An 18,756-nucleotide genomic window follows, 5' to 3' on the forward strand; every position below is an offset into this window, starting at 1 on the left:
AAAAGTATTGCACTTACAGAAATGTAGTGGAAATTGCGCAGTGTATATCACTATAGGAGTGCAGCGTCTCGCGGCATCACCTCAAGGCTTCCTCTGCTTGTTTTGCTTGCCGTGTCAGTGTATCTCCGTATGGAGGGGCGTGATGATGTCGGAACTACAAGCCACACCCTGCTTGTTTCGTCACTAAAGGACGTCATCTGGGATTGGCTGCTCACAGTGGGGAATTATTTCATCTAAATACATTGTTTTGATATTGTTATGTGGCAGCTACATTCTATGACATTTATGTGATGTTGGTTGAATTTCAGATTACACTAGCTCACTCTTGTGAAGGATATGTCAGTGTAAATCTCCCTGCTTGGTTAAATTGTGGGTTAGAGGTAAAATGGATTCATGTGTTACAAGCTATTGACATGTTAATGACCCGTCTGCAGCTAGCTCCTTATTTCAAAGGGATGTTAATCCTGTTTACTGTGATTAGAGGTGACTCATGTTATGTATTCTGATTGCTTCATTATGCGGTGCAAGGCTGCCCAGCTAATGTGTTCTGTACACCTTGTAATTAACTTCCCTGATGTCATTATTTAAAGAAAATGTGTCTCAGGTCGGCTTCGAATTGTCTGGCTATATTCTGTATGAGAAACTCCAGAGTGGGTGAAAAGGGGGTGGAGCTCCCATTGTTCCTTGATTAAGGATTTAGCTTGTAAAACTATATTTATAACCAGCAGCAAGCTGCCAATAAATCAGTCTTGGTTCCAGCCTTCAGTCTTGACTCATGTATGGAGGATCCTGTGATGTTCTTGTATGGAGAGGAGGGAATGCTTGACGGGGATATCATACCGATACCGTCACAATTGGTTGGCAGCAGCGGGATCTTCCCTTCTACTCTCCCTTACACCAGGACTCCAAGCAGACACTGGGAACAGTGAATGGAAGGCTGCTACACCCTGCATCAAAGAACTACTGGAAGTTCGTGGAAGGATTGCTAGCAACAAAACCAAGCGGGTCATCATAGCAGAATTAATGGAGCTAGACCAGGAGGACGGGATTGCAGCAACGCCAGCAGTACAAGAGATGGAGACACCAGTGATTCAGGAGGAGGAATCACCAGCCAACAAGCTAATGAGAGAGAAGCTAGCGTGGTTCGGCCCGAACCCAACGCCGGATGTGGTGCTGAAAGTGATGGACCTGTTAGCGAAGGAGGATAAACAAATAAGAGATGCAGAGCTACAGTTAAAACTGGCAGCAGTCCAACAAGCAGCTGCACATTCTCCAAACAGTGAGTACAGCACAGCAGACGCAAGGAAGATTCCGTTTAGCGCTTTTAAAGCTTTTGATGAAAAGGACTGTGAGATTGATAACTACCTGGCGGATTTTGAGCGACAATGTAACCTGCACCGAATAGCTAGAAGAGAGTGGGTTGCAATATTGTCAGGCAAACTGTCAGGCAAAGCTTCTGATGCTTTCCGGACCGTGCCAGATCAGGATATCCATAACTACGCCAGGGTTAAAGAAGCGCTCCTGGCTCGTTATGCAGTAACCCCAGAGTCCCACTGACAGAAGTTCAGGGACTCACGCAAAACCACGAAAGACTCTTACGCGGAATGGGCATGCCAGTTGTCCCTGTCGGCCTCTAACTGGGTTAACAGCAGCCAGGCCACCACCGCAGAGGACATTTTGCAACTAATGCTCCTGGAGCAATTTTACAATCACATCCAGACGGACGTCAAAGATTGGGTGAGAGATCGCAGGCCCATGACTCTACCAGAGGCCGCAAAGTTGGCGGATGAATATGCGGATACTCGCAAGACAAACCAGGTCACACCACGGGTACAACCTCCACGACCAATGGCGCCCTCACACCCACCAGCCGCTAGATACCAACCGCCTAACAGACCGATGACATCTAGCCCTCGCTACCCACGCCAGGAGGACAACGAACAACGCTGCTTCCGGTGCAAACAGTTGGGTCACTTCAAGCAGAATTGCCCCATGAATGACAACACCAGGTCAAATTGGTCTCAACCTGGGTACCGCCCACCAGCAGCAGCCCATTGTGTAGACTTGGCTTGGGATCCCCAGGAGCTGGGTCAGGAAGAACCATTGGGCACCCCTTACGAAGCCCTCATGGTACAATCTGTTATTACGGACAACAGGGAACACCATTGTCAGCTGGTCATGGGCGACAGCCATGAGCCGGAGGGGCCCTGGAGGGAGCTGGGCAGAAAGAGGCACCGCCAGCTACCCTCCAAGAAGAAGAGGTCCTGGAAGTCATATAACCAGCGGACCTGGGAGGAGAAAAAGCGACTGGAGGAGATGGAATCGCAGCGGGCGCCCCAGATGCGGGCCGAGATGTTTGCCAAGGGCCCACCGGTGGCCCCTTACACCACCACCCAGTTCCTGATGATGAAGGACCACGTGGAAAGCCTGCAGGACATGAGCAAGCAGGAGCTGATCCGTGAATACATGGAGCTGGAGGAGTGCATAAGCCGCATGGAGGAGGAGAACAACCACCTGAGGTCACAGCAGGCTGACCCCCCCAGGCTCCATGAACTGGAGATGGAGCTGGAGAAGCTCCAAGAGGAGAACCGGCGGCTGCGGAGGGAGCAGGGGGTGGCTGACCTTATGGGGCTCTGATTCCCCTCCCCCCCCCGGACTCTGAGCACCAGTGCTACAGCATTTCAACAAATATAACTTTTCCTTTTTATGAATCTCCTGTGATTGTCACTTCAGAGCCATAACCTGCCCCTCCCATAGCGGGACACCTAGACGGCGGCGCACAGACCCATTCGCCGTCTTCACACTGACTTCTGGTGACTCTGCAGATCGCACAAAGACTTGGGGACTGACTGGCGTGTGATCTGACGACCCGGTGGCATACCTGAGTCGGAAGCAGTTACCAATGGAGGTCAGTCACGCCAAACGGAGTTAACCTCGGACTAAAAGCTCTGAATCCGTCAACCCTACTGGACCAGGGAAGGTTCAACCGGGTTTGCCGGAGCAGGGAGAAAAAGGGGGGCCATTGTGAAGGATATGTCAGTGTAAATCTCCCTGCTTGGTTAAATTGTGGGTTAGAGGTAAAATGGATTCATGTGTTACAAGCTATTGACATGTTAATGACCCGTCTGCAGCTAGCTCCTTATTTCAAAGGGATGTTAATCCTGTTACTGTGATTAGAGGTGACTCATGTTATGTATTCTGATTGCTTCATTATGCGGTGCCAGGCTGCCCAGCTAATGTGTTCTGTACACCTTGTAATTAACTTCCCTGATGTCATTATTTAAAGAAAATGTGTCTCAGGTCGGCTTCGAATTGTCTGGCTATATTCTGTATGAGAAACTCCAGAGTGGGTGAAAAGGGGGTGGAGCTCCCATTGTTCCTTGATTAAGGATTTAGCTTGTAAAACTGTATTTATAACCAGCAGCAAGCTGCCAATAAATCAGTCTTGGTTCCAGCCTTCAGTCTTGACTCATGTGTGGAGGATCCTGTGATGTTCTTGTATGGAGAGGAGGGAATGCTTGACGGGGATATCATACCGATACCGTCACAACTCTTATCAGTAATCGATATTTCATATATTCATTTTTGTTTAAATTTATTTCTTCTGTACCTTGTCATTCACATTGGGTTTATTAATTTATTCATCCCTTAATTAGGATTGTTTGGTCCTTTTTTTAGCGCTGTACCTTATCACTTATCACATTTTCCACCCACATTTTTGGTACTGCCAGCTATTTTCACTTCAATTATTGTGTACACACCCCCCTCTTTTTTTCCACTTTCTAGCGCAGTGTTCCCATTTTTGTTTTTGTTAAATTTTTAAAGGGGACGTACCTGTACGTGATTATGCCCAGCTGTGCCGCTCTGCCGACGTATATCGGCGTTAGGCGGTCCTTAAGTGGTTAAATCCAAAGATTTACAGCACCAATAGCCCAGAGAAAAACAATGGAAGAACTCTGCCTCCATGGGCGTCCCACTGACTGCAGCATTTTTGCGGTGGCAGCTGTTACTGTATATAGCCATGGGCTGGGCCACCCGGTGATGTAACTGGGTGACCCTGCCCTTTCTGACGTCATGTGAAACATACCCATTCACATAGGGGGCTGGGATCTTAGGGGCCCCCTTGTTAAAGGGGGCTTCCAGATTCTGATAAGCCCCCCGTCCTTGACCTCCACAACCACTGGGCAAGGGTGTGGGGATGAGGCCCTTGACCCCAAAGCCCCCTCCCCATGTTGAGGGCATGTGGCCTGGTACCTGCCAGGTTGCATGCTTGGAAAAGGGTCTGGTATGGATATTTGGGGGGACCCCCACGCCATTTTTTTAAATGGTGCGGGATTCCCCTTAAAATCCATACCAGACCTGAAGGGCCTGGTATGGATTTTGGAGGGACCCTTACGTCCTTAAAAATAAGGTTGCAGGGTTCCCATTTAAATCCATACAAAACCTGAAGGGCCTGGTATGGATTTTAGGGGGGACCCCCACGATATTTAAAAAAAATTGCTGCAGGGTTCCCCTTACCAATTCAATACACTGTGTTATATGTACTACACTGCCTGCACTGACTGAATATAGAGTATACCCTGAATATATAGGGCCAGATTCAGATCTAAAGATCCGCTCACCTATCTCATTTACGTTACCCCGCCGCAAGTTTTTGAGGCGAGTGCTTTATTCAGAAAGCACTTGCCTGTAAACTTGCGGCGGCATATCCTAAATCCCCCGGTGGAATTCAAATTCCGCGGGTAGGGGGCGTGTAAAATTTAAATCCGGCGCGTCCCCGCGCCAAACGAACTGCGCATGCGCCGTCCGTCAAATTTCCCAGCGTGCATTGCTCCAAATGACGTCGCAAGGACGTCATTGGTTTTGTCGTGAGCGTAACTTATGTCCAGCCCTTTTCTGAATCGACTTACGCAAACAACGTAAAATTTCAAAATTTGACGCAGGAACGATGGCCATACTTAACATAGGATACCCCTTCACATATCAGGGGTAACTTTACGGCAGAAAAAGCTGAACGCAAACGACGTAAAAAAAATGCGCCGGGCGGTCGTTCGTTTCTGAATCGGCGGAAATCCTAATTTGCATATTCATCGCGTAAAAAAACGAAATGCCACCTAGCGGCCGGCCTGGAATTGCAGCCTAAGATCTGACGGTGTAAGACACTTACACCTGGCGGATCTTAGGAATATCTATGCGTAACTGATTCTCTGAATCAGTCGCATAGATACGACCGGCAGAACTCAAAAATATGGCGGCTTATCAGGAGATACACTGCCGTACCTCTTTCTGAATCTGCCCCATGGTCTATGCTAAATAATTATATATATATATATTAAATACACTGCCGCTATCTGACCTGCCTGACTAATCTAGCTCAATCTATCTCCGGCCACACACTATACACACGGCGCACGGGAATCTCTGAGCTGTTTTCAGCCATGAAGGGGAACTCCGCGCCAAATTTCAAACTTGAAATCGGCGCGGGTCCCCCTCCAGGGCTACATTAGGCTCTTAGGCTTGGTCCGGAACGTGAGGGGTTAAACCCACGGCGATACGGAAAACACCGTAGAAGCCCGGGACCCTCCCCCAAAGGCAAGGAGCCTCACTGGTGAAGGGGGGTCCCGGTGAAAGACGGCGCTGAAGACGGGGGGAGGTAGGTGAACCCCCCCGCAGAAAGCGACGGAGCCCTCCCCCATAGGCAGGAGCCTCATGGTGAAGGGGGCTCTGGCAGAAGACGGCGAAGCCCGGGGCCTAATGGGGTGGTGGTGGGGGGACACGGCAGAAGACCCCCGGCAGACTAATAAATTAATTTATTAATGTGTGTTGTGTTTTATTTTTTTCCATTTTTCCCCCCAGGTGAATGGGTAGGGGGTACAATGTACCCCATACTCATTCACATAGGGTGGGGGGCCGGAATCTGGGGGCCCCTTTATTAAAGGGGCCTCTCAGATTCTGATAAGCCCTCCGCCCGCATACCCCGACAACCAACGGCCAGGGTTGTCGGGAAGAGGCTCTTGTCCCTATCAACATGGGGACAAGAGTGCTTTGGGGTGGGGGGGGCAGTGCCCCCCTCCCCCACAGCACACACTCCCCCATGTTGAGGGCATGCGGTCCGGTACGGCTCAGGAGGGGGGGGGGCGCTCGCTCGTCCCCGCCCCCATTCCTGTCCGGCCAGACTGCGTGCCTGGGATGAGGGCTTGGCCTGGATCTTGGGGGGGGACCCCACACTGTTTTTTTTGCGTGGGTTTAACACCTTATGTTCCAGACCAAGCCTAAGAGCCTGGTATGCACCTGGAGGGAACCCACATTATTTTTTTTGGGGGGTCTGGAGTTCCCCTTCATGAACAGCGATCTGTCATTTACCCATGTCAGTCCCACCCCCCCTTCAGTTAGAACACACCCAGGGAACATATTTAACCCCTCCCTCGCACCTAGTGTTAACCCCTTCCCTGCCAGTGGCATTTTTATAGTAAGCAATGCATTTTTACAGCACTGATCGCTAGAAAAATGCCAATGGTTCCAAAAAAGTGTCCGATGTGTCCGCCATAATGTCGCAGTACCGATAAAAATCGCTGATCACCGCAATAAGTAGTTAAAACAAAAAAAAGCCATATTTTTAGGCGCTATAACTTTTGCCAAAACAAAACACTAAACGCTATTTGCGATTTTTTGGAACCAAAATGATGTAGAATACGTATCGGCCTAAACTGAGGGTTTTTTTATTTTTTAGAATATATATTTATGATGTTCACTTTGATGTATTTGTCTATGTGGCCTTATTTTATGAAAAATGTGTGAAGATGTGACTTTAAAACTATGTTTATTTTGATTATTGAAATGTATTTTTGTTTGTGTGTTTCTTTGTCTTTTTTTGCTTTCCTTGTTTTGTTGACCAATAAAAATTACTTTAAAATTTTGAAGTTTGTTTTTTGTTACTTTTTCATGCTCTATTTTGACAGCTGCAGCTGAAATAGGTTTGGGCCTAACAAATTATGTGTGATTTTTGTCTAAGCTTCTTTCCTGGTGTGTAATCATGAAATGTTTGCCATGTTTATTCTCCATGACTTTAAAGAGAAAACGGGTAATTATTTTATTTTTTCTGCAGTGGTCCTCAGCCCTCAAGTACCCCCGACAGGACATGTTTTGTGGATTTCTCTTATCAAGAATTGCTGTCCAGACTGTCTTTTAAAGCACATGTGCAAGATGAAGGAAAACCTGCAAACATGGCCTGGGGGGGGGGGGTTTGCTATTGGTGGACAGGATTGACGTGCTGATTTACAGCACTGTGCTTAAATCTAGCGCAAGGCAATCCTATTCAAATTGTGGGTGTTTGAGGGAAGCCAAGTGAGTGTTAGAACCCCTGCTTTGTGTTTTTTTTTGGGTTGAGCTTTGTGTCCCTTTTTCTTAAAATTGGCTTCACTTCCTGTCACACAGCTGAACAGGAAGTGAGGTTAAAACCCTACCAGTGTCATTTCTTGGGGACACAGGTCAATCTAACTAGTGTCCCCATTAAGCAAATTGCACTCCAGCACTGCTGTGTACACCCCAAATCATGGGTCTTCAAACTACGGCCCTCCAGTTGTTCAGGAACTACAATTCCCATCATGCCTAGTCATGTCTGTGAATGTCAGTGCATTACAAGGCCTCATGGGATGTGTAGTTCTACAACAGCTGGAGGGCCGTAGTTTGAGGATCCCTGCCCCAAATGATTATTTAGTTTGGGGTTTAGTAAAGGCAAAGCCACTCTGCAGTACAAGCATAGTTGCTGAAAATCAGAGAGGAAGCACTGATGGTTTTAACATCCAATCCTGTAGAAGCAAAGTTGTTTTGTTTTGTTTTCTTCCTTGCTTTGCACTTGTAGTGCAAAGTGGATTTGCCTTTAGTAAATGGACCCCAAAGTCCAAGATCCCTAATAATTTGGGGTGTACACAGCAAAATACTAGAGTGCAATTTACATAATGGGAAACTATTTAGATTGATCTCTGTGTCCCCAAGAAAAGATATTAGTAAGGTTTTACCCTCACTTCCTGTTTGGCTATGTGACAGGAAGTGAATGAATTAGAAAGGGTGAAGACACCTCACAAATGTTGTCACTATCAGGGGTGCAGACATCCCCAAAAAAATGAGCAGATAATACTTATTTGCAAATTAATCATTTTTTAGTTAACATTGGGTGGGGTGCTCTAACACACACATTCCTACATATTAGCAACGCTCTATCCTGGCCTATTGGCATGGTTATATTTTCTTAGGCCTCTCAATAAAACTCTATGAAATTTGTGCTTAAACTAGAACCAGGGGCGGACTGACAACTCATGGGGCCCCCGGGCAATAGAAGATTATGGGGCCCCTCTGGCTTACAGATGACCACCACGCCAGGAGGTAGTGCAGAGGCGGGCAGCTAAAATCTTGGGATATTCACATTAAAAGCATGTCATTTTCGGACATATCGGGGACAGATCTAAAAAAAACACAGATTTTTACATTGTCCCTGGTTTTACTGAGCCTGGCAACCCGGATGGGGCCCCCTAGTGGCATGGGGCCCTCGGGCAGTGCCCGAGTGACTCAATGGTCAGTCCGCCCCTGACTAGAACTATAATCAACACGTTTTATTTTCTTTAATTTTGGATAGAGTGAGGGAGGGTTATAGGCCCTGTCAGTTTATTTTGTATTATCTGTGTCCAATTGGGGAGATTTGCCTTCACTTCCTGCCCCATAGCCAAACAGGAAGTGAGAGAAAATCTATGCAAATTAACCACTTCCCGCCCAGCCTATGGCCGATTTACGTCCGGGAAGTGGTTACACAATCCTGACAGGACGTCCTGCAGGATTTCATGCCGCGCGCGCCTGTGGGGGCACGCAGCGCGGCGATTGGTGATGCGGGGTGTCAGTCTGACACCCTGCATCTCCGATCTCGGTAAAGAGTCTCTCACGGAGACGGAGACTCTTTACCACGTGATCAGCCGTGTCCAATCACGGCTGATCACGATGTAAACAGGAAGAGCCATCGATGGCTCTTCCTCACTCGCGTCTGACAGACGCGAGTATAGGAGAGCTGATCGGCGGCTCTCCTGACAGGGGGCGTTCGCGCTGATTGTTTATCAGCGCAGCCCCCCCTCGGATCCCCACACTGGACCACCAGGGATGCCCACCCTGGACCACCAGGTTGTGCAAAAAATAAAAAAATATAGAAAAAAAAAACAAAAAGCATTAAAAAAAAAGAAAAAAGATGCCAATCAGTGCCCACAAATGGGCACTGACTGGCAACCTGGGAAAATCAGTGCCACCCCACAGTGTCCATCAGTGCCACCCCACAGTGCCCATCCATGCACAGTGCCCACCTATCAGTGCCCACCTGTGCCACCCATAAGTATCCATCAGTGCCACCCATAAGTGCCGCCCATGAGTGCCCATCTGTGCCGCCCATGAGTGCCCATCAGTGCCGCCTATGAGTGCCCATCAGTGCCGCATAGCAGTGCCGCCAATCAATGCCACCTCATCTGTGCCCGTCAGTACTACCTCATCGATGTCCATCAGTGCCATCTCATCGGTGCCCATCAGTGCCGCCATATCAGTGCCCGTAATTGAAAGAGAAAAACTTATTTACAAAAAAATTAACAGAAAAAAACAAAAACGTTTTTTTTTTCAAAATTTGCAGTCTTTTTTTAGTTGTTGCGCAAAAAAAAAAATCGCAGAGGTGATTAAATACCAACAAAAGAAAGCTCTATTTGTGGGGGAAAAAGGACGCCAATTTTGTTTGGGTACAGTGTTGTATGACCGCGCAATTGCCATTCAAAGTGCGACAGTGCTGAAAGCTGAAAATTGGCTTGGGCGGGAAGGTGCGTAAGTGCCTGGTATGGAAGTGGTTAAGGGAATCCAGTGCCCCCCCAGAACTAGTGTGTGGGTCCCCTGAAAATTCCTGGGCGGGGTCATACAAAAACAGGGTGTGACCTTGACAGGAAGGGGTGGGCCATTTTTCTATTAGGAGGTGCAGATATGTAGTCAGGCCTAGGGCAGAACAAAACCTAAATATACTACTGCATATTCGGGCTTATTTAGACCGGATCCGATTTACAGCGTGTTTTTATATTGTGGGAGGAAACCCACGCAGGCACAGGGAGAACATGCAAACTCCATGCAGATGCTGTCACGGGCGGGATTCGAACCAACGACTCTTTTGCTGCTAGGTCAAAGTGCTATACACGCCGTTTCCGGGGGTGGTGACGTGAGCATGGAGGAGTGAGAGCGCGCTGGTCTAGCGGAGGTCCGTGGTGCGCCTCGATAGGAGAACGGCTGATCTGAGACCCCCCTCTCCCTTCTCCCTTCTCGGCAAGTGAGGGAGAGTGGCGCCTAGTATGCTGCTCTGAACAGCTGATGTCGCGGCGGGGAAAGAAGAGCGGTAGCTCAGGAGGTGTGCACATGCCCGGCCACTCGTACATTACCCGATACATGACGGTACAAAGGGGCAGTGCACAGCAGGAAGACGCCAGTGGAAGTGCCGCGCTGAGGAGGGAATCCCTGACAGAAAGCTCCCTTCAAGCCGCTGCCGTAACATTGAAACCATACGCCGCGGTCACAGCAGAGGCAGAAGGAAAACGGCAGACTGCAGTACTGGAGGGTGCCACAGCAGTAGGTCTCGCAGCAAAGATCCTGACGGTACAGGAGGATCAAGACTGGACGGGAAGCACGGTAGCAGCCCCCGAGGTGGAGTGGACGGCGGAAGAGCAGATCAGAGGTACCCCGTATCCATCTATAGAGGTAAAGTCACCATTACCATTAACGCCAGATATACGGAACTTGCCGGGGGCTTATATCGCAACGCATACAGAGACACTGACTGCGCTACCCACACTAGAAATTAAAAGTGTGAAAATGGCCATAGTAGGTGAAATGTCAAGGGTAAAGGAAAAGATACACTCAGCAGGAGAGGATACACAGCCTGACCCACAGAATAAAGGGGACATAGCGAACATACCTGTACAAGAGCAGCCTCCTGACATTAGACAACTAAGTAGGCTTATCCAGGCCCTTCCGACCAAAGAGGACATTCAGAAAATGCTAACGGCCATGACATGTACGCTGAAAGAAGAGATGGAAGAGGTCCGGATAAGAGTGTCAGCTGGGGAACAAAAAATAGCTGTATTAGAGAGCCAGCAAGTTACAGGGGACTGTAGGTTAGAAGCCCTGGAAGAAAAAGTTTGTAGACGGCAACAGCAGCTGGTTAGACTGCAATTAAAGGCTGAAGAGGCTGATAATAGAATCAGAAGAAATAATGTGCGCATTAGAGGTATACCGGAAAGTTGTGAGGGCGCTGCGCTAAGAGAAGCTGTCGTATCTATTTTCAACAAAATACTAAAAAAAAATCCAGAGTCCCTAATAGAGCTGGATAGAGTGCATAAGGTCCCTACAATAAGGAACCCTGATCAAAGCAGTCCTCGGGATGTGTTATGCCGGATACATTTCTTTAGAATAAAGGAGGATATTCTGAGGGAGGTATGGAAAGAAGGAACTGTGATATGGGAGGGGGCAAGTATACAGCTATTTCCAGACTTGTGTTGGCAAACAAAAGCAAGACGACGTTTGTTGAGACCGCTACTTGAATATATACGCAGTCAAGAAGCTACATATAGATGGGGATACCCGCTGGCTGTAAATATAAAAAGGGCAGGAAGAAATTTCAATTTAAGAGATCCCTCTCAGCTCCCTGCTCTCTTTGAATTTCTTGAAGAAACGCCTATAGAAGTACCGAATTGGTTGGATTTACCAGACACAGTATCAGATAAATAGAGGGAGGATATAGACAGCAAAGGTCCACAGTAATATTGACATTGATATCATGGAGAGTCATCCCTCAATAATGGAAGAAAGGGAGAGGAAGCGAATCACTTGCCCCCAGTTAAAGGGGGATTTCTGACAATAACCTACACCCCCTTCTTTTTTTTTTTTAGCCCTCCCTTTTTTTTTAGGGCTGGGAAAATATTTTGGATTTTGGTAAAGTTTGAGTAAAGTGTGCAGTATAACACATATAGGGGTTGTGTACAGAAACAATGAGGAATTTTGGTGCCTTTTTTCTTTCTTTTTGTTTTTTGGTGGTATCCTGGGGACATCTTTCTCCCTGTGTCTTTTTTTTTTTTTGAAGGCCCTTATTAGGCCACGTCCAAACGCTGGCTGGTTGTTGGTGTTTTATTGCCGGTGTAGTAGGATTTGGTGTATGTGTATTTTGGGTATGTTCACGATTATAGAGGATTAGAGGTTAGAGTGGGAATCCAGAAAACAACATAGGGTATGATCGGCTTCCCCGTCCACCATAGGGGTGGGAGGGAATTTGGGGTTGAGATGGGAGGGGGTAGGGGGGGGGAAGGGGATAGGGAGAAGGGTTGGGGTTGGGTTAGAGGGGATTTTTCTTTTTTTTCTTTTCCCCCTTTCTTGCTCCTCTCCTCTCTTGGTTTTTGTTTTTCTCCTTCTCTGGAGGGGAAGGGAAGAAGACCAAATAGACGAGGGGCACCCGGACCTACGTGAAGGCGCGATTCTCCTCGATGCTCATACACCGACCCCCATTAGAGCGCCTCTCCTCCGTGTGGAGGGAAGTCGGAGACGCTAGGTGGAGGGTTTAGGAATTTATTATTTTTTTTTTTTTCCCTGGTCTGAGATCCCAGGGGATTAACCAGATCAGGCCACTTTTTTTTTTCTTTCTTCCTTTTTTTTTTTGCTCCTTTTCTCCCCCCCTTCCTCGCTCGCTTCCTCTCGTGCATCCTTTTTTGCCGGGGGGTGGAGTCCCCTGACCTTTTATTATTCTCTTCTCCCGACCCCTTTCCCCTCCCAAGGAGAGCTGTGGGGGATAACCCAGGCAAAATTTCAAAATGTCAAAAATTACGGTAATGTCCTATAACGTTAAAGGGCTAAATAAACCGGAGAAACGATCAAAATTAATGGCAGAACTATGGAGATCAAAGGCACAAATAGTATTTCTTCAAGAGACTCATTTCAAAAAAAATAAAATTCCAAAGCTAGAGAACCACAGATTCCCAAAGGTGTATCACAGTTCCTCATCGTCAACAAAGACAAAGGGAGTATCAATTATGTTCTCAAAAACGATTTTATGGAAAGAGTTAAGCGTAATAAAGGAAGAGAAAGGACGCCTCCTCATTGTGAAAGGATACATAAACGAGCAGAAGGTGACCCTGGTAAATGTGTACTTGCCCAATGACGGTCAAATAGCAGCATTGGAGAAATACACAAACAGGATACAACAGATCATGGAAGGTATTGTAATAATGGCAGGAGACTTAAACATTGCTCTAGATCCTATTTTAGATACATCAAGGGGAACCTCACATCTAGCATATAGCAAACTAAGCAAAGCAAATAGACTCCTACAAGAGACACAGGTAGTAGACTGCTGGAGGACCACCCACCCACATGAGAGAGACTATACTTTTTTTTCAGCTAAATATAGAACCTATTCCAGAATAGACTATATATTTGTATCACAAAATTATTTACAGGGTATAGACGAGGTCACTATTGGGTCTTTCTCAATATCTGACCACGCACCCATAAAATGTACATTGAAATGGGGGGAAGCTGTAGCACGTGAGTGGCACTGGAAAATCAACGAGTCCCTTATAAGGGACCCAGAGTACGATGAAAAGATAAATCAGGAAATGGAGACGTTTTTCTACAATAATGAGGACGGAGAAGTGACCCCAATGTGCATTTGGGAAACACATAAGTGTTATATCAGAGGAATACTGATATCTCTGGGAACACATAGGAAACGAAAGATAGGAGCACAGATGGATGCTTTGTTAGGAGAAATCCGTAGACTAGAAAAAACACATAAAAGATCATTGGCAATACAGGTAGAGGAGGAGCTGAAGAGGGCACGAGAGGAATTGAACCTACTATTAACGGATAAAGCGAAAGCATCATTAAGAAGGTGTAAACAAGCTTTTTATGAATTTGGCAACAAACCAAGCAAGATGCTAGCGAGAGCTTTAGGAGAAGTAAGATCCCAAAACCATATAGAGGGTATCAAAACAACGGGGGACAAAATAACGAAATCCCCACAAGAAATTGCTGAAATATTTAGAAACTATTATGTGAGTTTGTACCAACTAGATGGGGAGCAGAGTATGGCGAATACTGTGGAGAGGGAGGGAAAAATAAAAGAATACATAGAGAAGTCAGGAATGCCAAAGTTATCAGAAGATATAGGGAGAAGCCTAGAAGGCCCGATAACAGCAGAAGAATTTAAAAACACGCTTAAGCAGTTAAAACCAGGTAAAGCACCCGGCCCAGATGGATTTACCCTTCTTTATTATAAGACCTATGCAGAAAAGTTGTTGCCGAGATTTTTAGATGCTTTCAACTCGATACGAGAAGGACAGGAGATGCCAGAAGAAACTCTTATGGCACACATAGCGGTTATACAGAAAGAGGGGAAAGACCCAGCGCAATGTGCAAATTATCGCCCAATATCTTTAATGAATGTTGATCTGAAGATCTTCGCAAAAATTTTAGCAAACAGAATATTACCACACACGCCCAGCCTGATACATCAGGACCAGGTAGGCTTCACGCCAGGAAGAGAAGGCAGGGAAAATACGCAACGAGTGATAAATGCTATCCACCTCTCGCAGTCACATAAAAAGCCCTTAGTATTAGTATCTACCGACGCTGAAAAAGCATTCGATAGGGTAGACTGGAAGTTTTTAAAATCTACTATTCAACATATAGGACTGAGGGAGGGAATGCAAAGATGGATTATGAGCTTATACTCTAGACCAAAAGCGAAAATAAAGATAAATGGCATTATGTCAGAACCCTTCGATATATGCAATGGGACACGGCAAGGGTGTCCTTTATCGCCATTGATCTTTGTTTTAACACTAGAACCTTTTTTAAGGACAATAAGGCTAAGCATAGATATCAGAGGAATAAAAGTAAAGGGGGGGGAGCAGAAGCTCGCGGCATTTGCCGATGATTTAATGTTTTTTGTGACAGAACCAGTACTATCTCTGCCCCCACTGCTTGCGGAGATAGATAAGTATGGAAAAATCTCAAACTTTAGAGTAAACTATGACAAATCAGAGGCAATGGGGGTAGAGATGAACAACACACAACAACAACAATTAGCGAACTGCTTCTCATTTAGATGGACGAACTCACATATAGGCTATCTGGGGACTAAAATTCCGAAGAAACTAAGCAGAATATTAGAGTTAAATTTAGCCCCGTTGGTAAGACAATTGAAAAAAGACTTACAGAAATGGGACAAGGAGGTGTTCACTTGGTTCGGGAGGATTAACATTTTAAAGATGAATGCAATGCTGAGGTTATTGTACGTACTACAGACACTCCCAACAAGAATACCTCAGGGATTCCTTAAAGGAATTAGAGCGAAGTTTGCGGGATTCATATGGGCAGGGAAACCGGCCAGAGTGAGAAGAGATATCTTAACACTGCCAAAGGAAAAGGGGGAGTAGGATTTCCAGATCCACTAGCTTATTATGAGGCAGTTCACCTGTCGAGAGTACTTGACTGGTGCGTTGCGCCAAAGATCAAACCTTGGATCCTCTTAGAACAAGCAATGACGGAGATCCCACTGGAGGGGCTAATATGGCTCTCTAAATCGGTCATACCACAGGCAGTCAAGAGACACCCAACGATAGGGACGACAATTAGCATTGTTAAAAAAATATTCAAAAACCTAGAGGACGAAACGGAAGTGAACCCGGTGACACCAATTCTGGGGAACCCAGTGTTTACCCCTGGCCTGAGTGACTCAGGCTTTGGGAATTTAAAAAATAGAGGTCAAACTAGACTGATACACTTTCAGAGAGAGAATCGGGTAATGTCTAATGAAGAAATAGAAAGGGAACTGGCCGAACATTTAGACCCTTATAGGAGAAGACAGTTAGGGGGATTTCTCCGAACTATTCGAGGACAAATCAGGGTGAGAGAAATACTGACGGAATTCGAGAAAATGTGTCTTAAGAGAGAACCAGTGAGACATTCACTCTCCCTGTTCTATTCATTGGTAAATGAAATAAAAGCGCCACGAGAAATAGGCTTTATTCAGAGATGGGAAAGAGACCTAGAGGTAACATTCACGGAAACTCAGAAGAAAAAAATCTTTCAATTTAATCATAAAGCATCAATAGCATCTAAATTCCAAGAAGGAGGATACAAGATCCTGAGCAGGTGGTACAGGACACCGGAGGTCTTAAATCAGATCTTTCCTCAAGTGTCAAATATTTGTTGGCGATGTCAGAAAGAAGAGGGAACTCTGCTACATATTTTTTGGAACTGTGAAGGAGTCAAAGACTTCTGGAAAATGGTATCTGAAGTGATAGAAGAAATAACTGAGATATCATTAGGGGATGAACCGGCGACTTATCTGTTATTAGACTTACCCATGTCAATAGAAACATTTAAAAGATCCCTAGTGAGACATTTAGTGGTCACAGCCAGATCGTGTATCCCGGTTCTTTGGAAGAGCACATGTTCTCCAAGCAAATCACAATGGATAGCCAAAATTACTGAAATGCAAAGCATGGAGAACCTCACGGCTTCTTTGAGGGAGGGGGAGGAGAGGGTGGAAGAAATATGGGCACCTTATGTCAGATATAGAGCGCGGGGGGAGGGGGGGGGAGGGATAGAGGGGAGGAAGGGAGTCCACTAGGAGGAGGAATGAGAGCTCCAGGCCTTCCGTTTTTTTTTTTTTTTCTCTTTTCTTTCTCTTTTTTTGGCCGGGTAATAGACTCGGAGGTAGGGGGGGGAGGGGGAGAAGATGGGGTACTAGTGCCTTAAACTGGGGAAGATCACGTCAAAGATGAAAGAAAAAAAAAAAAAGCATTCGGGTAGACGAGGTGTAGAGGGAGAGCGGCAGATAAAAATAGAGGAAACCTAAATAAGGAAAAGGACATACATAAGAATGTAGAGATTGAAGCTGTTTATATTGTCTGATGTGATACGAACCTGGGTTTGAGGCAATGTGATATGTTGAAAAATGAAAAATAAAGAATTTGTAAAAAAAAAAAGTGCTATACACTACACCACTGTGCTGAACGAACATGATTGCAGCTGAAAGCATGAGATCTTTTATTTTTTTTTTCAATACCATGCTTTCCAGCCTTATTGACCCCGCCTCTCTCCATAAAGAGGACCTGTCACACACTAGTCCTATTACAAGGGATGTTTACATTCCTTGTAATAGGAAGAAAAGTGATCCAAAATCAAAATAAGTGTCAAAAAAGTGCAAGAATAAAAATATGAGGTAAAAAAAAAAAAAAAATAAATAAAATAACGCCCCTGTCCCTAGAAGCTCGCACTCAGAAGCGAATATGCATGTAAGTCCCGCCCACATATGTAAACACCATTCAAACCACACATGTGAGGTATTGACGCGTGCGTTAGAGCGAGAGCAATAATTCTAGCCCTAGACCTCCTCTGTAACTCTGAACTGGTCACCTGTAAAAAAAAAAACAAGCATCGCCTATGGATATTTTTATGTCCCGAAGTTTGGCGCCATTCCATGAGTGTGTGCAATATTAAAGCGTGACAAGTTAGGTATCTATTTACTCGGTGTAACATCATCTTTAACATTATCCATTAAAATTGGGCTAACTTTACTGTTTTTTTTTTTTTTTAATTCATGAACCGTGTTTTTTTTTTGGGCCAAAAAAAAAAAGGCGTTAGAAAAATTATTGCGCAAATACCGTTGGAAATCAACTAAAAAATGACCGCCACTTTATTCCCTAGGGTGTCTGCTAAAAAATGATATATAATGTTTGGGGGTCCTGATTAATTTCCCAGGAACAAAATATAATTGTTACATGAAGGAGAGAAGTGCCAGAATAGGCGCGGTATGGAAGTGGTTAAAGTGAAATAATAAAAGTGAAATATTCCTTTAAATTTCATACAGGGGGAGGGGGGGTACACGCATGTTTCCCGTGCTTAGAACTGTCCCTGTACAAGATGTCATTTCTGAAGTGAAACAAAAAAAAGGAAGTTTAAAGTACTCATGGCCATAAAGAATACAGTCATTGCTCATTAAAAAAAAAAAAAAAAAAAAAAAAAATGGGGGTCCCTCCAAATTAAATTACCAGGCCCTTCAGGTCTGGAATGTATATTAAGGGGAACCCCGCTGTAAAAACCCCCCCAAAAAATGGCGTGGGGTCCCCCCAAATATCCATACCAGGCCCTTCAGGTCTGGTGTGGATTTTAAGGGGAACTCCACCCCAAATTGAAAAAAAATGGCGTGGAGTCCCCCTAAAAATCCACACCAGACCCTTATCCAAGCACGTTGACCTGGCCGGCCGCAGAAAAGAGGGGGGACAGAGTGCGCCCCCCCCCCTCTCCTGAACCACACCAGGCCACATGCCCTCAACATGGGGAGGATGTCCCCATGTTGATGGGGACAAGGGCCTCATCCCCACAACCCTTGCCCGGTGGTTGTGGGGGTATGCGGGCGGGGGGCTTATCAGAATCTGGAAGACCCCTTTAACAAAGGGGACCCCCAGATCCTGCCCCCCCCTATGTGAAATGGTAATGGGGTACATTGTACCTCTACCATTCCACCCCAAAAAAAATGTCAACAGTGTTAAAAATGACAGTAGCCGGTTTTTGACAAATCTTTTAATAAAATCTTCTTTTCTTCTTTCCTTCGGGTTTCTTCCGCTGCTTCTTTCTTGGGTCTTCTCGTCCACATCTTGCCCGACGTGTTCTTCTATCTTCTCCGTCCGTCCTTCA

The 18,756-nt window shown here is 45.9% G+C and overlaps 1 pseudogene; it reads left to right on the forward strand.

Annotated features, from left to right (window-relative positions):
* The window catches only part of LOC120928423, a 367,954-nt pseudogene that overhangs the window by 327,885 nt on the left and 21,313 nt on the right, over positions 1-18,756 (forward strand).

The sequence above is a fragment of the Rana temporaria genome, chromosome 2 (assembly GCF_905171775.1).
Source record: "Rana temporaria chromosome 2, aRanTem1.1, whole genome shotgun sequence".
NCBI lineage: Eukaryota > Metazoa > Chordata > Amphibia > Anura > Ranidae > Rana > Rana temporaria.